Raw genomic sequence first — 26,259 nt, 5'->3', positions numbered from 1 at the left:
AAATACAAAAACTTCCCCACAAGACCATCTCTCTTCTTATTCATCCTCCAGCTGAATGGAAAGCAATCTGAGGGCCTTAAAGAGGGCAGAGCCATAAGATATAAGGAATGTGGGTCCCTCGGTAACCACAAAGAAGGAGCAGCCAAACTGGAATTTTTCTGTACAAGAAATAATGTTTTCTTGGGTCGATAACACTGAGATTCAGGGGTTTGTTTGCTACTTAACCTAACAGCTTGGTCTCCTTCTCCACGAGACCTTCTCTGACTACTCTAAAATTCTCCTAACACTTCTTAGCCAACCTCCTTGCTTTATTTTTCACCATAATCTTATTACCATATTGGATAATGTGTATTTTATTATTTTGTTTTCTATCCCCCCAAATCTGAATGTGAACTAGAGGCAGGAAATTTTTGCTTTTTGTTTTTTCCTTTGCTGTATCCCCTGGGTCTAGAACAGTGCTGGCCATGTTATGAACAATCACTTATCGTTGAATGACTGACTGACTGAATGAATGAATGAATGAAGTACATGGGCTCCAAGGTCAGGAGGGCCTGGGTTGAGGCCCAGCTCTGCCATTTATTAGCTGTGCAACCTGGGGCAAGATACTCTACCTCTTTAATACTCATTTTCTTCATCTGTAAAATGGCGGAAGTAACAGCACTTTCTTTATCGAGACCGGGAATAATTAAGATCGTGAACATAAATCCCTACATAAATCCCTCAGTACAGTGCCTAATAACAGTTCAGGTTCCATAAATGCTAATTGCTATTGTTATCAACTCAAGGCCAGAGGACAAGACTGGGTGTTAGGCCCTAGCAAGGTCATCGGCAGAGCCATACTTTGCAGCAGAAGTTGAATGGATATTTAAATGCACAAACTCTTCTGGAAGAAATCGTGACAAACACCTAGGTAGTGAGATTTAAGAACTGCCTAAAAGATCCCAGTAAATTGCCAACGATCAGAAAAACATGACAACTGGTGTCAGGGGTGATGAAAAGCGGGCACACAGCCTGCAGAAAAGTGCTACTATGGAAAGAACGCCACCCAAATGATGAGAGATCACTTTGTACCTTTTAAGAAACAATTTTCACAGCAAAGCTCCAGAAAAGAGAGGCCCCTTGCATCATGGGGACAAGGTAATAAGGTTATAAAAATGGAACTCAAATAAACCACACACAGGGCCCACATGGGCCCAATTTCCCAGGAAAAATAGCAATTGCTACAGCATTCGGATAAGGGAGTCACGCTTGGGCCTCGGCATAGAAAACAGCTTTCAGACATCATTAGGCTGCAGAAGAGCCACCAGGTTTACCAAATTAGCAACGCCAGCTCTCACCTGCCCCTCTCTGTCATGTTCATCTCTTTCTACCCACACGAGGACACGGCTAATGATACCCAAAGCCTGTGCCTGCTTCGCCATCTTCAAAATAGAGAACCCTCCAGAATGAACAGCACGGTGCAGTCTCCAGAGGCCTGCCCGTGGAGACCTTGGATCAGACCTGCTCTTAGATCTCACCTCGTGGAACTCTGCAGTGCTGGGCCTTGTAGACAAAGCATCACCCCACCCCACCCCCACCGCCCCAAGAAGCTCTTTCTTCCTGTGGCCCCTCGGCTCTCAGCAAACTCCCCCACCCCCACCCTATAATCCCTTTCATCTCCACCCAGACCCCTCTCCCACCTCAGTACCCCTAATCACTGGCACTCCAAGCCTCTGGTTCTAGTGTCTGTTCTCCCCCTATATCAGAGGCGTGGCAGCTTTGTGGTTAGGAACCGAGATTCTGGAGCCAAACCAACCGGGTCTGATCTTGGCTCTACAGCAGGACGATCTTGGGCAGTTGATGAGTTACTTTATGTCTGTTTCTTCATCTATAAAATGGAGGCAATGGTAGCGCCCCCCTTGGGTCGCTGTAGGGATTAGATGAGTTAATATATAGGAAGTGCTTAGACCCAAGCCTGGCATCTGATACATGCCCTAAAGCAACACTGCTTCAGCCAAACCCCAAACATATCCCCATGTCCTTCCACCTCCATTTCCTCTGTCAGCCTTTTTGTTTTGCTGGGACTGTCCAGTCCCATCTCAGCCAGTCCTTTCTAGTGCTGACAACAGCAACTCCCCCCCCCCCCCCCACCACCTTTCTTGACACCCCCGTCCCCGCCCTAGCCTCCCGAGGAGATGGAATCCCTCTCTCTTCTCTAACAGAGTAGAGCTGACTGCCCCAGGACTCTCTTCTTAGCCTCCAGTGAAGGACCACCAATTTTAGACTTGTTTTCTCCTTCCCACTCCCAGTTCGTGGGCTCCTCAGAAACAAGGGGGCACTGGGTGTTTTCTTCCCCAGTTTTTATTCCCGGCAACTCAGCTGACATTTGCCGGTTGAAATGGTCCACGTAATCATCAACCAGAGACTGAAACAGCAACGACAGATCATCTGGGCAGAGGAAGCCTTCCCCGTCACCCCAAAGCCACATGGATTCCAGGCTAAAAAGAACACTCAGAACCAAGTCATTGACACTGGTTTGTTGGTTTCATTCTGGTTATTCCCTTATGACCAACAAAAAACCAAACTGTTTCAGCAAGTTTGCAACCTGCTTCCACTTGGCTCCACAGCAGGATGGTCTTGGACGATCTTAGCTTCCACTGCTGGGAGCACTTCCGGACAGGCTCGTTCTGGTTTAAGGAGACATTGGAGGTTTTTTCCCCCCTCAAAAATCCCATTTACTTTTTCTTGCTTTAGGGCATTTCTTTTTTCTTTTTCTCTTTTTTTATATCATTTATTGCCAAATTAGCTTCCCTACAACACCCAGTGCTCATCCCAACAGGTGTAGGGGATTTCTTAAAAACATCATGAACAAGGGATCACTGTTTATTTTACTGTTTTAATCAAAGCATCAAAAATATAGGGATACAGAAGTCCTCAATTTGAGCAGATAAATTACTCCTTAAGAGAGTGTACTGGCTCACCTCTACACTTAGGAACAAACAACAAGTCATGTATTACTTGTAAATACACAGCCTTTCTCTTATATCTCATTTCACATTACTGTTACCCTGCTTCTTCATTCGTGGAAAATACAACAAAAACATTCCTAGCATTTAAAGTAAATTTTAAATATATCTTCACGACATTTTTCTTGAAAAAAGAAATTCTGATTCTCTGTGTGATCTTGGGCCATTGCCATTAGCTAGATAAATGCCAACGTAATAAAATCATTCTGCAATACACAAAGATGGCCAATGTAGCATTAGCTGAAAGAACAAAAATTAAAAGCAAGTGAAATGCCCCATAACAAACTCACGGCTTATTGAAGGCACTCCCTCGATAGAATATTATGCGGCCATCTTAAATGAGCATGATCAAAACTAGGGAGCCACATGGAATGGGCTGAGGATATAATCTTAGGAGTAAAGGGAAGGCAGATATGTGAGCATATGTGCTGAAACCATCAGGGTTGCCCTGGTTGGGCAGATCAGGCCTGGTGTTTGAAATCAGATGCAAAGGGGGCGCCTGGGTGGTTCAGTCGGTTAAGCGTCCAACCAGCTCAGGTCACGATCTTGCGGTCCATGAGTTCGAGCCCGCGTCGGGCTCTGGGCTGATGGCTCAGAGCCTGGAGCCTGCTTCGGATTCTGTGTCTCCCTCTCTCTCTGCCCCTCCCCTGTTCATGCTCTGTCTCTCTCTGTCTCAAAAATAAATAAACGTTAAAAAAAAAAAAAAGAAATCAGATGCAAAGGAAAGGAGGAGAAAGCTAAGAGGAGATCTCACGCAACAAGGCCAGAGGGAATGATGGTAGCTGTGTGAGAATGAGGCCTAGCCCTAGGCACAGGGCAGGGGCCATGTTTAGGAGAGCAGAATCGGAAAACGGGACAGCTTCCCGAAGCCAAGGTCATTTCAGCAATTCCATCCCAAAGCAGGCAAGGGGGATGGGAAGAGAACCCTCACTAGTTTTGCAGAATGAATCAATCCCTGGGTGAGTGAACAATTTTCAAACGCCACTCAGTGTCAAGGCTAGTCTTCTCCACAGTGTGGCCATGAGGCCTCCCACCTGAAGGTTCAGTCCCACCCAAGCCTGCAGGGCTAATCCTGACCCAGGGCAGGAGGGATTTAAGAGGCTCTGGCCTAGAACCCAGGGAGTTAGCGTTCTGCTAACCTGGCAGATAAAGAAAGTGAACCACCCCAAGAGAATGAGCATCTTGACCAAGGCCTCACAGGGAGTTATGGGCCATGCTGACTCTTAAATCTGAGTTTGCCAGTCCCTGGGTTTAAAGCTTTTCTGAAGAGCACCCTGGTATAAAACTGACTGATGATTAGAGCTGACTGGCCCAGTATAGAGTGTAGAAAACCAGCTCATTCCACAGAAACAGTGGCTTATGAATTGGTGAGCCCAACCAGACCAGGGCAGGAAGATCTCTGTGACCCTGGGACACCAACAGTACCCCTCAAGGAGAAAAAGTCCACTCCTACACCCAGTCTGTGCTAAACTCCCACTTTTTTTTTTTTTTTAATGTTTATTTATTTTTGAGAGAAAGAGGGAGACAGAATCTGAAGCAGGTTCCAGGCTCTGAGCTGTCAGCACAGAGCCTGACGTGGGGCTCAAGCCCATGAACCATGAGATCATGACCTGAACCATGCTCAGGATGCTTCACTGGCTGGGCCACCCAGGTGCCCCTAAGCCCCCACTTCTAACTCCTCAGTCCCCTGCACTCCGTTGGTTCAGCTGAAGCTCTGCTGTCCTGTGGGTGCCAATGTCCGTCCCTAATGCCTCTGGCACTGGTATGCCACCTGCAGGTCTCACAAGACAGTCTATCTCTGGACAGGTGACAATGACTCCAGAGCTCCTCTCCACCTCCCCTGACCCTTTTGATTCTTATACCTATCCATCAGAATCCCTAAACCGGACCCTTCCCGCCAAATACAAGGGGCCGAACTCATTGCCGTGGCATTTAAGGTCTCCCCTCATATGGCCCACACCACCTACCAAATCATGCCTCCCAAGGCACCCACCCCTGCTCCCCGGACCAGGCAGGGGCTGCCCTCCTCTTCCTTATACCATCCCCAGAAGCCATGCTCTCCCCGCCAACCCCAAATCCCCCAAGAACCAGCCCCAGCTTTCTCTGCTTCTCCCCAGCCTCCTCCAAACACACTGGTGTTACTCACATGGTCTCCACTGAATGAGCGTAAGTTGAATCACACTGTCTCCTTGGGTCCTGCGCAGCCAAAGGGCCCGACTCTCACTTGTGGAATGAGCAAGCCACCCAGATACTGTCATTCAAAGGACTATGCACAGGAGGCACTCTGCTCCCCCAAATTTGTTCTAAACATACTGTGAGAGATTTTGTCACTTCAGTGGTTATCAGACTCTCTCATGACACCCCTTGGGAGTGGGGCTGCAAACATTAGACAGCAATGCTGGAGCCAGGACCACTGGTGAGGAATTGGAGAGCTCTTTCCACCTGTCATGGCTGCCAGTGGACACTTCCTGAGCTCCTACTATGTGCTACCCCATAGGCGCAGGGTCCTTAGGGTACAAATCTGAACAAGTCCGTATTTGCCCCACAGGACTTTGGGCTCATACAGGGAAAAGAGTGAGACGTGTTCCACTGGTGCGGTGTGATCAATGCCACGGAGGGAGAGGACACAGAAGGAAGGGCAGCAGGGAGCAGAGGTGGCCACGATGCAGTTCAACCCAAGAAGGGGCTGGGGAAGGGCTCAGAGAAGGCCACGCGGAGCTGGTCCCAGAGGGATAATCGACACCAATGACGAAGACGATGGCAGCAAGCGCTTACTGCGCACTCACTTATGCTAAGCACGGGACAAAACACTCCACTTGCTTTATCGCAAACTCATTTACTCCTTTATTAGTGAGCCGCTGCTATCTTCCCACCACCATCTCACGCACTGGGGACACAGCAGTGAACAAAATAAACACTGGTCTCTGCCCTCGCAGCTTACCTTCTATTGAGAAGAGAGACGATAAGCCAAGTAAGAAAGTAAACTGCAGACTATGTTAGATGACGCTAAGAGCTAAGAGGAAAAAGAAAACAAAAGGGAAACAGGGAAACATCTGGGGGGCAGTGGGCTGAATGGTACGACTTTACACAGGGTGGCATGTGAGAAAAGACCTGAAGAAGGGGAGTAACCACACCATACAAATATCTGGGGGAAGAGCATTCAAGGCAGAGGGAGCAGTCAGAGGAAAGAGCCCGACCCCGAAGCCAGCTTGGCGGGTTTGCGGAACAGCAAGGACTCTGATGTGGCTGAAGTGGGGCAAGAGGTGGGCAGGTGGGATCAGTGCATTCGGCCACATGAGTCGTGCACTGCGTAACTCGGGGTCGGGGGGGACACCACCCACATGCACCAATGAGCTACGCACGACCCAGCCTGCTTGGTTACCCACCAGGCCCTGGGCTGGGAGATGGGGTCAGACAAGCACCAGGCAGCCCTGGGGGCCATGCTGAGGATTTGGTTTTTCCTTTGAGTGAGACAGGAAGCTACTGTCGAGAGGGTTCTGAGCCAGAGGCACGACTTGATTGGACCCCGGCTTACTGGGTCACTGGGCAGAGCGCATACAGAGCAGGGTAAGGCTGGAAATAAAAGACGACTGCAGAGGCTACGGCAACGATCACACTCAAGTACATATAGTGTTCCCCTCCCAATCCCATGAGGGAGTTCTGCGCTCACTCTTTCATAGATGAAGACATTGAAGCTCAGGAGAGATCTGGTAACTTGCCCAAGGTCACTGGGTTAGGCAATAGCAGAACCACCGGGATTGGGAAGCGGGGGAAGAGAACGTTCTAGGTGGAGTGAACAGCACCAGCCGTGGAGCAGGAGCTTGGCAGGGCCTGCCACACTTAGGGAAGGGGAGGCTCATGGTCCAGGGGATCCAGAGCCCGAGGGAAAATGACAATGGCAGCCAGCGAAGGCCTGTCTGTTCCCTGTCTGCTCACACAGATGCCTACCAGTGGCATCCAAGCCCGTCTGGCTCCCTGGACCAGAACAAGCACCTCCTAACCCAGCTCCCTGCTCCATGCTTATCCCTCCCACTTCAGTCCATGGGCAGCCAGAAGAACCTTTAGAAAATATGAATCACTTATTGTCTTCGTGCCCTCAATGCTCCAGTGGCTTCCCATCATACCAGGCACACGGGGGACCCTCAGATGACATTGAATGAATAGATGACTCCCTCATCCCTGCCGCCTCACTCAGGCACATCCTGTTTCAAACCAGTGGAAAGGATGACTTCTTCCTTCCCTCCTTAGCAGAGGGAGGCAAACTCATGCTGAGGAGTGCAGGGGTGCCGGTCAGCCAGAAGTCCAGGCAGACGTCCTTGGTCTGCCTGGACCAAGCCAGGCCACCATATTAACCAGCTGAAACCCAGAGGAGGGAGGGGAGCCATTCAGACCACTTAAGACACAACTTTTGGAGCCAACTTGTTTTAAACAAAACTGCTTATTCCAAAGCAGACTGGACACTCTCCACCACGCTATGGCCAAGTAAAGGAGGCCCACACACGGCCCGGGCCATGATGACTGTAAGAGGCACACTCCACCCAGCAGCCCTGGCCCTGAGGCCGGCCATGAAAGGCTTTCCTCACCGAGTCGGTGTATTTAAGGGGTGGACCCAATGACTGAAGTCCTCCCTGAACACAGGGAACCCCAAAGTTGTCTCAGAAACTGGGGGAAAACTATGAAACTAAGGTTGGGACAAAACTTGACAAATTCCAGTCGGTCGATATTTGGGACCAAGGGGTAGATTTCCCAAAGGATGACGACCACTCCAGGGGTGTAAATCCAGGCCCTCTCAGGGCCACACTCATTCCAAAGCCCTTTGTTCTCCATAGAAAAAGATACACACACATCCTTACACGTGCATATATGCAGACATATTTTTAAAGAATTGGTAACAACACAGAACGGATGAGACTAGTAAACAAGACCCCACCCCCCCCCCAAGAAAATTAACTGAGTAACAAAGGGCCTTCCTGTAGGCCCTGATAGGAGAGTTAAATGATCACCGTGGGCATGACTTATCCTCTGGGTGGCAGAGAAGTGACGGGGGGCTCTGGAAGCCAAGTGAGTCCCAGACTCCTTCAGGAGGCAGGTAACTTGGTTTCCCATACTGCATCAAGCCAGTGTGAGGCAAGTTCAAAGGCCTTGTTCTCTGAACAGGAAGATGGGAGAAGAAGGGTCAGAAAACACAGACATTAAGGGCTGTAGAAGGAAGGGTGCGGAGTCTTCATGGGAGGCAGGGTCCTGTCTGTCCTGGTTTTTCAGAAAGATGGGGCACAAAGAACAGGACCAATGGCTGAGCCCACGATCTGACAGAGAAGTGTAATAGAAAAGAAGACTCGACAAGGAAGCTCACATCTCCCCAACTTCCAGCTTTTCTGGGCAGCCAAAAGCCAAGCCGACAGTGATGCTCAAAGATCCTGTAAGTGTCAGCGATCAAGAGTTTCAGGACGGGCAATGGCACAGTAAACTACCCTGAACACATGCAAGACCAGACCTGGAGAACAGGGTGTCAGGGAGGGGGTTACTATAACTAAAACGGCAACAACAAAATAGAAGACCCTGTCCCTGAAAGGATCAGTCCAATATCCTGCTAGAAGGACACGGAGAGGCTGGGCCTCGTTACAAGTTGTAAATAAGAGAGAAAACCCAAGCTTGGCCATGGAAAAAGCTGCAGCGGGCACTGACTGGGACTTCTTTGTGCAAACTGGCTCTTCGCTCTTCAGAAAAGAAGGATGTGCCCCCGGGGTATGCCTTGGCTTTTGCTCTCTCCACCTGTACGCCCAGGCCTGGCCCAGGCGGACTGAATGGGAGAAGCAGCTCAGCTTTACTGAGATATCCGCACCCCTCCCCACCCCGCCCCAAATCTCCTCCCTCCCCACTAGAAAGCACAGGGGGCGAAATAGAAGGAGCCAGGCCTTTGAATCATCCTAACCCCGGCCCTCCTGCTCCACTACAAAAGGGCGCATGTAACCATCTCTGGGGCCGCTCTTACAGTCTGTAATGAGCTTCGTTTATTTCCCTGTGAACCGTTTCTCTCTCCCACGAGAATGAAAGCTCCATGACAGCAGACAGCAGGTCTGCCTTGCTCATCACTATGCCCCCTGACGGCATCTGGAACAGTGACTGCCACATTGCAGGAATTCAACAGATCAGTGCATGGCTTCAAACACCAAGCAGTCATCTGTAGGAGCTGTGTCAGAGCGCGTCCTGCCGGGTACGGGCCAAGTGCTAGGTGGATGGCCCAGGGACTTCCCCAAGGTCCTGCAGTCAGCTCAGTACCCCCACCCTTTCCCTACAGTCCTGACCCCTCCTCTTCATTCTGTCCCCAGAGCACGGCTCAGGTCACTCACCTGAGCAATGACAAGGGCAAGGGACAACTATGACAGAAAAGAGCAACAATTAGTTCTCCTCAGTCGGTAAACATGGCGGTGGGAAGAAGCCACCACCAAATCTACAGTCACAAACAGAGGGAGGGAAACATGCACAGAGGACACTGGTAATGGAAGAGTCTGAGAGAACAAAGGGCAGGGTCACCTGATCCCAGGATGATGGAACCAGGGGTCCCCGAGGAACACAGGAGTATAAGATAAAGGAGAACAGTCACACGGTGAATGGGAAACCTGCAAGGTTCATTTCCTTAAGTGACCATAAAACAGGCTAGTCAAATTCCAGGAGCAGAGTTCCCCCGGACATCTTTCCCGACATGTCACAGAACGATTGCTTTCTGTGTTGATTTCCACAAAGGAAAACATCCTCTTTCTAACAAATTCCTTACCTTGTCAGAAAATCACTTCGATAGGCCTGAGTTAACATGAGAGCCTATAGGCCAGGCCAGGTTGCCAAAAATCAAAATTCTTCATTTGGCTGGAGGGTATTAATTTATAAGACTCATTTTTAACTAGCCGATTATGATTATAACAGCAACACACGCTCACTGTTGAAAAATAGAAAACCACAGGGAAGGAGATGAGAATAGAAATCACCTCAAATTCTACGAGATGAGAACCACTGTTAACACTTAGGTGCTTTTCCCTCCTTCTATGCCTGAGCCTTTAACAGAGTCAAGAGCATACTGTGAATGTAAGTTCAATTCCTGCTTTTTTTTTTTTTTTTTTTTTTTTTTTCAGTAAAGTCCGGTTAAAAATACTCCACTGTGTTCCAGGAAAGAAGATCATCTTTAGTGAATAAACACATTAAATAAAAAAATGAATCAAGGTTAAAATTTTTTTTTTTTTTGATTATCCACTGAGACCCCATTTCTCCAGCAAAAGAAAAAAAAAATCACTCTGGCCAGGATAGAAACAGTCCACGGGATAGAAACCATAAGCTTGTTTTTGTATTCTCTTATCTATATCATACTTTCAGTAAACATTTATTGTTTTGAACAAGCCACATATTTTTTTTTTCCAAATCAACAGAGGAATTTTATAACTACATCTTACTATTTTGAAGCAAGAGGTCATGTTCTAACAGCTTTGGGAAGGTTTCATCTTCCAATCTGCAGGAAGACCAGACCAGTTAAAAATGATCACTTCATATTCGGGGACCATGACATCCAAATAGAAGTCCTAGCTCCCCTTTTGTTGTATTCTGTCACCTCGTCAGTGGAGTAAGCAAATGGCTCTGCCAAAGACATATGTCCTATGCTACCTGGTTGGGAGCTGCCCTGATGTCTGCCCACACCCTGGTGGGGTACGTGGCTGTACCTTGGCCAATGAAGACCTTGGCCAATGACGAACAAAAGAACAACTCTGCCTAGCAGAGAACACTGTCCAGGACCAAGATCTCCACACAATGCAAGTTTTCCCCACCGCTGCACCAGATGCTGGGGACACACAGGTGAGTAACACAGACGCTATGCCAGTTTCCATGGAGCTCAGTTTGCAGGGCACTTCCCCTTCCATTACTCACCCTAGGCCTGGGAGACAGGAAAGGCCATCACCATTATTCCCACATTGTAGATGATAAAGCAAGTGTTCATCAAAGCCTTCTGCCCCAGGTTATGAAGCAGAAGCAGATGGACTCAAACCCAGGTCTTCTGACTCCTAGCTCAGTGCTCTTTCTACTGTACCACTTACATTGATGAATTTCCTCTGACAACTGAAGTCTTCTAGATTATTCATATTCCCTCCAGCACCTCGGCACCTCTGGCACCTTGGTTCTACCTGGCAGCCTCGTCTCTGAGCAATGAGTTGCCCTGACTGCTAGATGGCTACATACGCCAAGATTTCTGTGTGCCTGCCTAGATCCTGACCCTGGACTCAGGCATCTTCCCAGCTCTCCTGGCACCAGCTTCAAACTCTATTTAATCCTTCCCGCTGGTACCACAATGCAGCATGCTGCAAATTTCCCCTAATGTTCTATATCCTCTCCACTTTTAAATACAGTGTTTGCTGGACTCATGACCTCCCACCTAAAGATGCTTCTCAGCCTCCTTCGTAGTTAGATGTAGCCATACCTCTAGTTAATACAACTAACTAACTAATTCTGGCCCCTAGAATAAAAGAATGTGCTACTACCAGGTCTTGCCCTTAAAATGACTGCAGGTGTTCCCCCCTTAGCTTTTCCCCCAGGAGATGGTAAAAATGGAAGCTTCTGCCTTCAACCACCAAGTGGAAGCCACATGTTGAAGATAGAAGGCTTGGACCACTGGCTGCTAAGGACTAGTTTCAGCTATGGTCCGTGGATCTCTTTAATACAGGAACTTGCTTGGTGTCCCAACTGAAAAGGCTTGAGCGAGACCAGTTCTACATTCTCCTAGTAAAGCCCCTTGCCACCAAATAAATACTTGTGTTTAAAATAATTTTCTTAAATGTTTATTTATTTTTGAGAGCCCTGTGGGGGAGGGACAGAGAGAGGTGGAGACACAGAATCCGAAGCAGGCTCCAGGCTCCGAGCTGTCAGCACAGAGCCTGACGCAGGGCTTGAACCTATGAACCATGAGATCATGGTTCATAGATCTCAGAGAACCATGAGATCACGAACTGAACCAAGTCAGATGCTCAACCAACTGAGCCACCCAGGTGCCCCACCAATTAAATACTTTAAAGGGGAGGTTCAAACCTATACAAGAAAACGTTCCATTCAGGTTTGTTTCATGGAAAGCTTCTAAAAAATGAAATTAGCAGGATCTCACAGATGATTTATGTTCAGATCACAGGAAAAACTGAGAGGGCCCAGAGAAGTAAATCAGCCCCCTGCACTTATAGGAGGGGAGAGAGCTCTAGGTGACAAGCATGACCAGCTCTCTCTCCTAAAGCAGTTCACTCCATTCCTGGAAAAGGCACCAAGAGCTGAAATGATGTGAGCCAAGGCTAATTTCTCCATGGAAACAATGTGATAACAGGAGCTTGTGTTCCTAACCAAGAACTTGATGGTCAACTTTTAAAGGACATTACATAAATTCCATGTTTTATCATGTATTAAAGCCTTTGGACTTTTTAAAAAAAAATTTGTTTTAATGTTTATTTTTGACAGCGAGAGAGAGAAGGAGACAGAGCACGAGTGGGGGAAGGGCAGAGAGAGAGGGAGACACAGAATCCGAAGCAGGCTCCAGGCTCTGTGCCCAGAGCCAGACATGGGGCTCGAACTCATGAACCGTGAGATCACGATCTGAGCTGAAGTTGGACGCTTAACAGACTGAGCCACCCAGGTGCCCCAAAGCCTTTGGACTTTTAAAGCTAAGAGGGCTGTTGGTCCAACAATATACCGCAAAGCTATATGTGTGTCCTATGCCATACAAAGTAGGTGCAAACCAATTGCCCAACACAACAACCATACATGACTTTTTATTTATTCTGATTCTCTAACAGTGTGTAGCACAAAATACTTCACCTTAATAATCCCTGCTGACTTCTCAATACAGTATATCAGATCACTTAACAACATTTTCAACAGACAAAGCGAAGAGAAACTGGGGAACAGAGTAAGAGTTAAAGTCAGAAAAGCAGTGTGTAAGTCCTGGCGGTGCTACTGACTTAGCTTTGGGACCCCAGGCAGTCGCTTAAACTCTCCAAGTATTTCACAGCCAGCAAAACAAGTCTTTCTAAACACCTCTCCTCATGGGGCTGTGGTGAAGACTAAACAAGACAATGCATGCAAAAGTTACTTTGTAAATCACACATGGAGGTAAATAGTATCATCAGGATCTTGACATTTGCAAAGGCTTTTGTGGGGAGATTTTGACAAGCATGGTAATGAACACTGAGCAGAGTATAAGCTACACTTTTTGAAAAACTGACCCAGAGCAATCCCTTTCACTGTCTTATTTTTCTTTCCTTAAAATTCCCACATGCATTAGCCAGCAAGAGTTAGTCAATCTGCTACATTCAGTGTTGGCATCATTTTGCTCATGAGCTTTAAGCAGCCAGTGAGAGCTGCTCGATGTCAGCCACGGGCTACGAAGAAGAGCGAGCCACAGTGAGCTGAGGCCACTGGGTGACATGTCATTTATCAACCAAAAATGCCTTCCGGAGATCCACCGTGCTTTCAGAAACCTCAAAACCAGGGGCAGGAAGCATGTGGGGTGCCAGGAAAAGGAAGAAAGAAGTTAACAGTTGAGATTTCAGGCTCCGGAGACTGTCCTGGGTCTGAATCATGGCTTTCCCACCCACTGTGTGTTATCTGAAGCATCTCTGGGTCTCGGTCTCCCTAATTAGAAAGTGAGATTGCCAGTGTCCACCCCACAGGGCTACTGTATTAAGTGGGAAAAGGCATATAAGCACTTTGCACAGTTCTTGGCATATGGCAAATACTCAAAGGTTAGATATTGCTATGAATCATCATCATCATCATCATCATCATCATCATCATCATCCATGCAAAACTAAGAAAAATTAAGATGTGGCACATCTCCAGTCAAGACTTTCCTACAGGCTTTGTAATCAGGTTTTACCTGGACAGCATGCTGGCTCACCCATTAGCTCCTAGGCTAATCAAGGTTCTTCTGGATTTCTGCCTCATGCCCCAGGATAGGTGAAACATCCAAGCATACCCAACTGGCCAGTTGGCTAGATCCTGACACTTTGTTTTCTGGCTCACACCTGCTCATCATTATCCTGAGAGGTGTGTCCAGAGGAGAAGAGATTAATGTGAATATCTGTGCCTAACCTTCCAGTCATGCCCAGGCTGTGGCTCCCCATTTCTAGGGTGAAATACATCGTCACCTTTAAAATATGGTCATACCCAGCAAAGTGAGGCCCGTCAGCACCCATCTGGTGGACAGCGCCTCATCCCCAAACAAGCCCTGGGGGCGGAAAATTCCTTCAGCTCCTCCAGACTATCCCTGCAAGGCCAGTACTCCTTCACTATTAAAACTACGATGGCTGCCCCCCTTCAACCAGGGAGCAACTTTGCAGCTTTCAAACTCCTTATTCTTTCCTTATCTCACTCCAGCATCAGAACCACACTGTAAGGGGCTGGATGAGAATTGTTACACCTGTGCCACTGATAAGGAATCAGCCACAGTTTGAGACATTTAGGTAATTTGACTTAGGCTATCTGGTGCTTAAGTAGCAGAAGCAGCCTAGAATGCAAGTTATCTTGTTCCTAATCTGGTGCTCTTTCCACAAAATGTGGGCATTTGTTTTTTAAACATTCAACTTCCATAATGGTGCTTTGCTTCTGGAGAATTCATTAACCAAGGCATTTTGGTCACAGTACAGTGCAGATTCACATACTTGAAAGGCACTCACAGGCAGATGTTGCCTGCACTCTAAAGATCTAAAGGGTGACAGAAAACAGCCATGCCGATTAACATAATTGACAATTCCCAGCTCTGGCTCCCTCCAACTCCTGTTTGGATTCAGCTAGTAGCCTCCTATCAGGTCTCTGCTGCAGCTAGTCCTTCTTTGTTTGCTTCAGTCCAACAGAAACGCTCACACTGGACTCATGCTCTAGGGATAATTATTTCACATCACTGAAATGGTAATCATAATCACAGTGGAAACAACTTCAGTGATTCTCCTTCCACTACTTAGCAGTCTCTACCTCACCAGGTAAACTTTAACTTGTCACTTAACCTGCAGTTTCTTCATCTACAATATGAAGGAGTGGCTAAATAGAGCCTTGTTCACTTTCAGCTCATGACTCTAACACCCCAACTAAATCCAAATCCTGCAGGTGGAGGACACTGGGAGACAGCAGAGTCCAATGGTCAAGAGCTTCCATGACTTGGTTTTTAAGCTTGGACCCTCTACCTTAGGGAGGTCTCTGGATCACTCTGTGCTTCAAGTTCATCCTCTCTACAGTGATGCTAACGATAGTTCCACTACGTGGGGTTTTGTAGGCATTAAATCCGATAATACATGTGAGGTGCTAAGGACATCATAAGAACTCTGTATATATTACCAATTGGTATCATCTGAAATGGCATGCATCATGTTTAGGCACTGACTGATTTTCCAAACTTAAATTCCCACCACTATTTGAGAACTCTCCATTCTAGGCAAGTCTCTGTGCAGGCTGGTCATTCCTACCTCTGCGCTTTTAATGGTGCTATGTCCCCCCACTCCATCTACTCCCTGGTCTGTGAATCTAAATCCTACCCATCCTTAAAGGTCTGGATTAAACCTACTCATTTCTAAGAGGCCTCCTCCCTACCATAACAACTCACAAAAATCCCTCTGGTCTCTGAATTTCTGTAGTACTTATTGGTAGTCTAGACTACTTTATTGGCATTATACATGGCCTTGGATTATTTTTGACCAACAGATTAAACTGAAGGCTCCTTGGGTACAACAACTGTCTTCTCTTTTCTTTTGTTTTTTTTTTTAAGATTTTATTTTTTAAGTAATCTCTATACCCAACATGGGGCTCCAACCTACAACCCCGAGATCAAGAGTCGCCTGCTCTACCAACTGAGCCAGCCAGGTATCCCTACAACAACTCTTTCTGCTCTTCCTCTAGGTGTAGCCTGGGTGCCGGGTATAATGGCCCTTCAGACATATGTTGACTGAATAAATAAACGTGTAGTACTATGCCCAATACACGGTACATTTTCTTTTAGTTGATATGGTTCGGCTATTGATTTGTTGTACTTTGAGGCCAATTAAAGATAACACAAAGATGAACATCAGCCAGGCAGGGACAACCATGGCCAGTTAAGTCCTGATCATCAATAAAAGATACTGATATCTGGCCAACCTGAAGAACAAGAAAAACACAGATGTCAAAAGGAAATGGTTATCTACACTCCAAAGTACCTTGCAAGACCAAGCTCGTGAGCCTACACAGAGGGGAAAAGAAAGTTGAGGTTTTCTCAGGCTGAATTCATTCAGTAAGTATTTATTGAGCGACTACTCTGTGCAGACACTGTCTTAGCTGCGGGGGTTACAGCAGAGAACAAAGCAGACAAAAATTCTTACTCATATTCTAGCATCTGAGGAGGAACACAAGGTATAATGCCACCTTCCAACTCCAAAGTGAAATCCAGCAACAACTTCTTGCCCCAACTCCTTGCTGTGCCATCAAGTAAGGAAAAGAGAAAAAACAATCAAGCATCATTCACAGCTGATCAAACAGAGGCCTTGCTAGAAGTGCTGTTTCTGTCCTGATGAGGCTTCCCTCACTTGAATCCTGTGGGGAACTCTGCGACAAAGCACTCTGTACCCTAAGCCATCTGAATGCTAACTCCCTAACACCCTACGTCCCAATTGAGCTCTGCAACTAGCAAAGCTAGTCGTTTACACAGCAAACTTCTCAAATGGCAAATGTGGTTCATGATGCCAAAAAGAAACTCAGAGAGGGGAAAGGAGGAAGGGAGGGGTGGTCGTCAGTTAAAGGATCAGGTAGCTTTCTCTACTGCAAAACCCTGAGGCTCTTTTCTCCTTTGGAGCAGAAACCTCTTCCATCGTCTAAAGCCTTAAAAAAAAATTTTTTTTTCCTCCAGCAGGATACTGAAAATAGCTTTGCATTTAACATTTAAAATTGTTTTTGATCCCACACTCTTTCAGCTCTGCTCTCTCCTGCAAATTCGTTCCATTCCCTAAGGGCACTTATAAGTATAATTCATAAGAAACAAACCATAGTCACCATTTTTATCCCTAAGAGTTAAAAAGAAAAACCAGTTTACATAATTATATGGAAGATAAGTTGGCCAAGAACACAGAAATCTTATCTGGACCAAAAGTTCTAGGACAAAATTTCCTTCCACTCATTAAGAAAGACAGCAGATCAAAATCAAGGTTCAGACGGAACGTCTAACTGCGGAGCACCATACACAGAACTCCTTGAGCTCCTCATGTCATTTGAGTACATCTACTTCAAGAAGAAACTAGAGGTAGTCATTTGAGGTAGGTTTGAACGATGAAATACATGTATGTTTTCCCATTGTGGTGAGAAAACAGGGTTTTATATCCAAGAAGGACCTGAGACATCAAAGTTCAGTGAGGGCGGTTCGCTCAAAGTTACTCAGCAAGTCAGGGACTGGGCTAAGACTGGGCCCCGGGCTCTCCCAGCCCCCCAGTGCAGGGCATTCCCTACTCTGCCCGCCACTGATTCCTTTATAACACAAGGAGCTAAATCTTAAAGGCACAAAGGCAAGAATTCCTTTTATAAAACTTTTTGGCAGACAGGAAAAATAGGAGGTGTGACCGAGGTAAATGAGTCCCATTAAGGCTCATAGTAACTGACCTATAACGCCATCTAGATGCGGGGGTCTGGCTGCAGAAGGCTCAATTAATGCTGATGATACTTGAGCACTAAACAGTATGGTTTCAGCTACAGTCAGCATGAAATGACTTTTGTGGGCTCGCCGAGGAACGAAACCACCATTTAGTTCATCTTTTTCTCTACAGAAAACGTATCCCATGTTTCAACTGCCTTACAAATGAACTTGTGGAACAGAGCTGGTTTTAAGATAGCTGTGCATGTAAAACAGAATTCTGAGGTCTGAAGTTCTGCACTAAACACAATTAAAACTTCCATAGTTGGTGATACGTGCTAGGTGTACATTGATGAGAAAACCCTTCAAGCTGTGGACTTGCTTGTGTGCCATATAAAGTTTTATTAAAAGCCTACTGTGCAGAGGAGAGTCACCTGCTATTTATACAATTTACAAATGCTCCAATTCTGTATGCAAGTATTTACAGGGACTTTCTGGCACTGGGTGAAGGTTACAAGGAGGATAAAACATCTGTACACAAGTGTAACTCCTAATCCGGTTACAATGGCCTTTACTTTCCTCAAAAACAAGCTACTTCCAACCTCAGGGCCTTGTTTCCGCTTCCCGGGACACCTTTCCCCAGAGCTTCCTGCAACCAAGCTCAAATGTCACCTCTTCAGAAAGGCCACCCCAGAGGACCTGGCTAAAGCAACCTCCTTCCCATCATCGCTACTGTTTTACTCTATGTGATTGCTTTCCTCGCATCTATCACGACCAGGAGCTAACGTCTTCAATTGTTTATCTGTCTCTTGCTGGGACTCTGTTTTGTTCACTGCTGTATCCCCGGTGCCTGTAACACTGCTGTGCACACAGTAGGCCTCCAACACACGACACTGAAGGAGTAAATGAGTACAGCTGGAGAATGGGAAGTGAGGACAAGATATTTATTCATGGAACAATTAAAAAATGAGAGAACTGGCCATCCTGATTAGATACAATGTGATAATTTGCTAATTATGAAGTACCACTGCTTCTGAATGAATGGCTGGCAATCAAAAGTAAAAAAGAGAGAGCGGGCGCGTGTGTGTGTGTGTGTGTGTGTGTGTGTGTGTGTGTGTATGTGTGTGTGTGTGTGTGTGTGTGTGTGTGTGTGTGTGTAAAGGGGGCAAATGTCACCAGAGGAGGCTTCACAAAGAAGTGAGATTCAAGGCAGGCTAAGAGGTCAGGCCACCGAGGTCAAGGGGGAGACGTGAGCAAGACAGACAGCAGGGAAGAGTATGGCATGGAGTAGCCCAGGCAGGGCAGAGACAAGCAGAACTGAACCTCGGGCACCCGGCCCAGTCCGGGAATGGGGCTTGGGGTGGAGGAGCTGGGCTGGCGAGGGGGACCAGGGCCGGACCTTGGGGAGCCTGGAGCCCTGGACACGCGGGTATCAACCACGTGCCACTGCAAACAGGGCTGTTTTGGAAGGCAAAGATGACCGCACTGTGTGGGAAGAATTGAAGGAAGTAGAGGCTAGAACAGGAAACCGGTTAGAAGATGGCCTCGGTGGTCCGAGCGTCGGGGTCAAAAAGAGCTTCTTCCCTCTGCTTAGATGTAAGAAAAACACAAGTGAGCAAGATGTCAAGGAATTCTGTCCCCCTGGAAAAGACAACTGCCAGAGTATTTCACGGTGGCATTCCATGGCAGATTCAGGTCAACTTCCCATACATCCTACACTTGGAGCACTCGAGGAGGATAACGGAGGTTCAAAACAATAGCTCTGAGGGCAGAGCATGTCTTTCCAGGCCTTCCAGCTCCAAGATTAATGACATTCAGTACAGCCTGTGTTTATTATCTTTTTATTCTTTGGGGAAAAAAGTGGTATCTAATTCCACTGTGCAGTATATATATTTGAACATTATATAACACATTTTTATGTAACAGGTTCTTGACATAAGACAATGTTTCCCTTACTATCTAAATGTATTCGGGAAACAACTGACATTAAAAATATATATATACACCAAGGCTGTGGGTGCCTGTCTTTGGGTTAAGAAGCTGGGGAGAGGAGGAAGAAGGTGAGAGACTCTTGAAAAGGGCTCCTTTGCATTTCCTCTGCAGATGGCTACCGGGGGAGGCAGGGGTACTGGGCTCTGTTCAGAGGTCCATCTCATACCTGGAACCGTCCCGGAGGGGCTGGCTGAGCCACACGGGGCCCATGTCAGAGCAGTGCCGCAGAAAGGCACGAGGAAGCAAGTGACAGAAATGCACAACAGGATGTGAAGAGAATGCTCACAAGCCCTTGTAACTGCTGCCAGGGTGAGACCCAACCGTGCGTGGCGTCCCCCGCAGAGGACTTCGGTCCTGCTGGAGAGCAGGTGCACAAGCACATCTGTCGGCCGTAACACGGGTTGCCAACCACTACGGGCCTCCTGGCCTCCTGGCCTGCTGGCACGGTGCGGGGCACTGCGTACACAGGATTCAATGTGGGGGCTCCCCCCCGCAGGCCCCGACTCCAGGGGCTAGAGGGCCGACTCCGGAGTCCTCTGGGCACGAGTCCTGTCCCGCCCCATACCAGCCGAGTGACCCTGGGCAGTTTCCAAAACCACTGCACTTGTAAAATAAAGATAATCACTGGACCTACCTCATGGGGTTGTAAGGAAGATTAAACAAGTTCATAAACATAAGGTGACTAACATCTTTGCTGGCACACAGTGTTCAATAAATGCTAGCCGCTATTACCATCATTATTACTATTTCTGTTCTGCAAATGAGGTAAGTCAGACTCAAAGAAGCTAACTAATTTGCCCAGGCCACACATTTCAAACGGTAGTTGAAGGCATAAATAGATGTAAATGTTTTACTCAGTATACGTGCAAAATCCAATGGGTAGAGTATTAACCAGAATACGAAATCAAGACCTCCATTCCCCCTTCTTTAACCAGACTGGATGAACATGAGTTTATACTATTTAAAAGGACAGCATGTGCTAATGTAAAAATCATTTCTCATCATATGCCAGCACTCAACGTTCCCCTAAAGCAAAGATGACTAAAGCGTATCCAATCTTATCTTCCCTACCACGAAAGTCCCCACCTCAAACCCCCCTTCCCTGTAAACCCGCCTACTCTTGGCCATGACCACTGGTGCCCCTGGTGCATCCCATCCCCTTTCCTCCTCCTCAAGATCATTAATTGAGATCGGGCAAACACATCCTGAAGGCTCCCTGTGCCTGTGATTTTGGGAAACCAAGATGAACTCCCCCAAACTGCTTAGCCTGAGCAAGCAAGACACATATTCCCAGAGATGGCCCAACACAACACAGATGCGGCAGTACCTAAGAATCTGAGCTAGATCAAGAGCTGGAGGGTACTGCTACCAGGTGTGGGGAGGAAGAAAAACAAAATGAATAGCTCCTAGAGGACCAAGCAATTGAGCCGCGTCTTAGAGAACAGTAAGATTTGGACATCAGCTGGAGCACGGGATGAGCCAAGGGCCGGTCCAGGGAAAGGACAGCCCTTCAGTTTGACCAGACAGTCCTGTGCACACAGACAGGCAGGCTGGATATGGAAAGGCGAGAGGGACCAGAAGCACCAAGAGCTAACATTCACTGAATGCTTACTATGCACCATGAATAGCTTCACGTATTTTTCATAGTTTTAACTCATTCAATGTACACCACAACTCCTTGAGGTAAGGACTCTGGAGATCCTGGTCTTATCACTGAGGACATCAAGACACAGTGAGCACAGCAACTTGACCAGATCATAAAGCTGGTAAGGAACAGTTAGGATATGACACTTACTCCAAAGTCTGCACCTTTAACCGCTCAAACAAACTGCCCCTCAGGACAGCTTGGCTGTGAAGGGGTATAGGCAACAGTGTGTCAGGAGGATGAAAGGAGACAGTGCTTGCCAGCAGTTTGCAACCTCTAACTCCAAGGTCACAGATGCCGGCTCCAGGCTACTGTTAATGTGTACAGTGAACTTGCTAGCTGCCGAAGCAGAAGAGACAGATCAGGACTGAAAGTGGGACCCTGGGTGAGTGGAACAGTGTGAAGCGCAGGGCCAAGACAAAAACATACCTTTAGGGTATGCAGGAAGAGAACCAAGAAAGCATCGTGGCAAGGCAGAAGAAGGAGGGGATTTCAAGAAGGGAGGAAAGACAGGGTTACAGCTGCAAAGGGGCCCAGAACGACCATTCTGCACTAAGAGCGGGTCCCTGGAATTCAAGACTTAAAGACTTTGGAGATCTTTGAGAAGAACTATAGAGAAGGCTGAAAGGAGCCAGAGGGTGGGCGCTAGGGGCAGAGCAGACGAAGAGAGAATGAGGTGAATGCGCACAGCCCCTGTGAGAGGTTGCTGGGCAGGGAGGGGAGAGAAAGACACACAGGTTCAGGGGTACCATGTACAGACCAGTGAAAGCCGCCTGCGCACAGCAGGCCCGCAGAAGGGCTGTTTCTTCTCCTTCCATCCTTCCTCTCCTAAACTGAGAGGAAGGCTTTTCTGGGGTTGATGAGGAGGCTGAGGACAAACAGCATGAAAAGCTATTCAGCGGGCAGGACCCTGGCAGCGGTGGGAGGGAGTGGCAGCAGGCACTGAGGGAGGGCTTCCTGTGTGCCCGGCATTTTACACGCATCATCTCCCTTGATCCTCATACGGACTCCATGAAGCTGGCACTGTCACTACACCGCAGAGGAGGAGCCTGTGGTCAGAGGGGTCAAGCACTCTTCTGATCCAAACCCCAGTCCCAGGTCCTGCCGCCAGAGTCAAGGCTCCCACCCAAAATGAAGGGCTGAGAAAAAGAAAGAGGAGAGATCCACTTACTTTTTCTGATCTGGAAAGAGAAGAGAAGCCACGGAGGAAAGAGACAGGATGCTTCGAACAGGAAGGAAGAGATGCTGAGGGGGCTCGAGTCAGAGCAGGTCTTGTTTCCAGAGAGAAAGAAGGGAATAGCCAGGGTGGGTGTTTGGGGTTAAGTCTGGGTGTTGGGACAAAGTAGCAACGAGGAGAGAAAAGACCCGAGAAGGGCAGCATGTGGGTGTTTCTGGACTCCTCACCACCCTCAAGGTCTAGAAAGGATTTTTTTTTTACCTCCCTGCAAGTATCTACCATGATGCTAACTAAAATCACTCCATAACTATAACATCGTAAGGGGCAGAAACTGTTTCCTTAATACTGACTTTCTCCCACCACCCTCAGAGCTGATGTTGCAATCACAAACAGAAGAAATCTCATGGAAGGAAGGCAACTCTTCCACCAAAGAGACATATTAAATATTTAGTTTTCACAGATTCTCAGGCAGTTTTGTTAACACAGCCAAGTCTTTCTACAGTGCTTGTTCATTGTTTAGTATATAAATTGCACAGAGATTGTCGGCATTGAGGGCTAAATCTGAAAACACGACCACTTCCTTTTCTTCTCTGTGGCATGCAGAACCTCTTCTGCGAGAGGCAGACAAACTCCTGAGTAATCATCATTTTATAAATCATTCTAAATGGATTCGTTCAAACCCCATCTGTTGTTCTGTTGAAGTTTCCTATGAAAATAGGACTTCAGCTCAGATGTTCTGGAGGCTTGAGCAGGTAAATACCAACCTGAACTCAAATGTATTAAAACTTTAGATGCAGAGAACTGTAGCGCAGAAGGAACCTTTGAGATCACGTACTTCAACAGCCTGACTTTCCATCTGAGACAAACAGAACCCAGAGAGGTTCAATGACTTGCCTGAAGCGGCACAGCCATGAAAACCCAAGTCTGGGCAAGGACCAGCATGTTCTAACTCTCAGCTAGTGCTTTTTACCCCACCTGTTCCTTTCTCTCGCCCTCTTTTCAAACTGTAGGGGTTAAAATAAGGCACAAATGTAACTACAGTTTTAAATAATAATAATAATAACAATTATCATTATTATTATTATTCACTGGCTACAACGACCATCAAAACCAAAATACCTCCACAGATCCGGGTTCAGATGACACAGGCGATTTCAAAGCCTTTTCTAAACAGCATTCAACGAACTGTTTTCAAGTGAACTCAGTAACAGATCATGGACCGAAAGATTCAATTTTGTGTTTTAAAAAATATTTTGGAGTTTCATTGATATGGAAATTTAATTTGACAGCAGTGATTTTTTTTTACTTGCAAGCTCGAAGAGCATGAGATTATTCAAAACTGCTCAAGAGCAGCAATGATTATTTTAAGCTCATGATTCAACCAGTACATTAATTAAAAAACTCCACCAACCCAAATTGACAGATCCTGATATCAATGGGACCAGAAGAATTAAAATAATAGTTGTCATATAAAAATAGATGAAGGAGAGAACAGCAGCAGATGTCAGAAGGACAAGCAAGCCTTGTGTGAAATGAGATGCATCTAATGGGCAGCTTTTGTGGATTTTTTTTTTTTAACGGAGATCCTGGAAATACAGGTACAGCCAGGAAATGCTTCTGCACAAATACCGAACCTTATTTCTGGAAGCTGGGTGAGAAAACTTGGCTAATAATTGCATGCTGAGGAGTAGCTTCGTAAGCAGGGAGAAGAGACTAGCAAGCGCCAAAGTGCCCAAACAACGCTATTGGACCGGGAAGGGGCCAAGGGGCCGAAGCGGAGGAGGGAAAGGGGGCTAGGGAATGTGGGGTGAGGGGTGTCAGCCTGCTCCCTCATCGGCCAGCACTGCCAGGGACAACCGACGCCGATGTTCAGGACAACCCTTCCTTCCCCTGCGCCTGCCCTCCGACACCCGCCTGCCGTCCGGAGCAGGCTTTTGTGACCCCTCGGGGTCACCGACTGAAGCCCGACAAGGTCGGCATTAATTTCCACTCTTCCACTTCTACCTCAGAGCCAACGAGAGCTCTCGTGGCTGTCAACGCTCGGCAATCGCGAATGGGAACCTTTCTTCCCTGACATCTGTCAAACTCGGTGCAAAAGCCAGCCTCGCAGCGCTCTCCGCGGGGCTCCCGGGCTTCCAGGGCGGGTGGCGGGCCCACAGCTGGACGCCGGGGGACGTCCCGGTGCCGTCGGGCACCTGCTCAGAGACCACGGGGGATCCTCCCAGGGCCGCCGAGGACCCAGACGGCGCAGGCCGGACGAAAGTTCGCAAGCTGGGGTCTGCCCCATCTCGGGGCCCGGATTCCCGGGTGCAGCGCCAGGCCCCGCGACTGGGCCGAAGGGGCGAGCAGACTCGGACTCCCCAAGCCCGACGGAGACGCCCTCCCCACCCCCTCCCAGCCCCGCTGGCTCCCGAAAGGGAAGTGGAGGAGATGGGGAGGAAGGGCAGAAGAGGCACTGCTTGCCCAACGCCCTTGGGGTGCAGCCGTCAAGAATGGTCCTCTCGAGGGCTCCCACCCCTCCCCCCCAGCTCCCAGGGATACATTCTAGGACTCGCCCAGAGCCGGATCATTGCTCCCAAAGGGCGGAGCTGTCCCTTTAAGAGGCAGCTGGCTGCTTCCTCCCTCCTCTCCCCACCCCTCAGGTAGCGATGCCCCCTGAGAGGAGGTAGGTACTCCCGCGGACACTTTCCCGGTCCCTTTAAGGGCGCCTGCGGCACCTCTGCCCGCCCAACCCTGCAGTGCCAGCCCCCGCGAGAGAGGATGGGGGCGGCCGGGCGCGGCGCCTTTAAGGGGCGCAGCCTCCCCGCGGCTGGGGTGGGGGCAGGGAGCGGGCACGGGCCCTTTAAGGCCGGCAGCGGGCACGTCGGGCAGGGTTCCCCGGCGGCCGGGCTGCGCCCGGGGCGGCGGCGGGGGCGCCGCGCCTGCCAGGGTGCTAACGGCCCCCGACGGGGTGCTCGGGGCCGCGCCGCCGGCCGCGGCCGGCCCGACACTCACCGTGGCTCGCGGGAGCGCCCGCGTCCGCGCCCCCACTCGGATCCCGCGGCGGCGGCGGCGGTGAGTCCGGCGCGGGTAAACAGGCACCTCCGTCCCTGACCTACTTTCTGCCTTCCCTAAATGTCGCACCACTAACCTACTTTCCGACCAATCCGCTCCCCGCCGGCCCAGGCCCGGCCCCCCGCCCACCAATCGCTGTGCCCAACCCCCCTTCCCCGCCCACCAATGGAGGAGCCGCGGAGCCCGGATACCTGCCTCTTTCCGCCAGCCAATCCGAGGGCCCGAAGGGAGCCGGTCTCGGCGGTCGCGCCCGACCAATCCGCGCGCCGCTCGGCGGCCCGCTGGCCAGTTGTGTGGCGGCTAGAGAGGCCTCTGACCAATGGCGGGGCGGTGGGGGCTGGTTTACCTGCTACTTTCCCGCCACCAATCGCTTGGCGCACAGAAACACACGCCCCGAGGAGCGGACCAATCCGCGCGCTTTCCCTGGATTTCCTCGCCCCTGCCCTTTCCCTTCCCTTTAGGTCTCCTGCTCGCGGTGGCCACTGCGGGTGCAGACGCCGCACTGCTTGCGGTCGCCTGGGCTGTCCCTCTTCTGTAGGACCCTGGCTTGCTTCTGGCTCAGTGGTTTCACCCCTCCTCCTTCTCTTCTTCCCTCGGACACCCGGACGAAATGCAGCGTTTCCTCACTCGCCTCCCTGCGACTCCATCTAGGAAACCAATTTTAGGAACGCAGAGTGCCAGACCCTTCCTAAAACACCCTGGCTTGCCAAAGTCCAAACGGGAGAATGAATACTTACTATTTCTAGGAGGCTTTCCCATCCAAGCTTCTTAGGTTCCTTTCGTT

General features: G+C 48.7%; 1 protein-coding gene across 11 annotated transcripts in view; it reads right to left on the bottom strand.

The window, feature by feature from the left end:
- Positions 1–25,543, bottom strand: part of BMAL1 (basic helix-loop-helix ARNT like 1) — a 99,644-nt gene extending 74,101 nt beyond the window's left edge. For all 11 annotated transcript variants that reach the window (XM_047876900.1, XM_047876901.1, XM_047876903.1 and 8 more), the window contains exon 1: positions 25,416–25,543. The gene's annotated coding sequence lies outside the window, so the exon portion shown is untranslated. The remainder of the gene's footprint in view (positions 1–25,415) is intronic.
- Between the last annotated feature and the right edge of the window lie 716 nt (positions 25,544–26,259).

This window comes from Prionailurus viverrinus, chromosome D1 (assembly GCF_022837055.1).
Source record: "Prionailurus viverrinus isolate Anna chromosome D1, UM_Priviv_1.0, whole genome shotgun sequence".
Taxonomy (NCBI): domain Eukaryota; kingdom Metazoa; phylum Chordata; class Mammalia; order Carnivora; family Felidae; genus Prionailurus; species Prionailurus viverrinus.
Note: the sequence above shows the minus strand (reverse complement) of the source record. Positions and strands in the feature narration are given on the sequence as shown.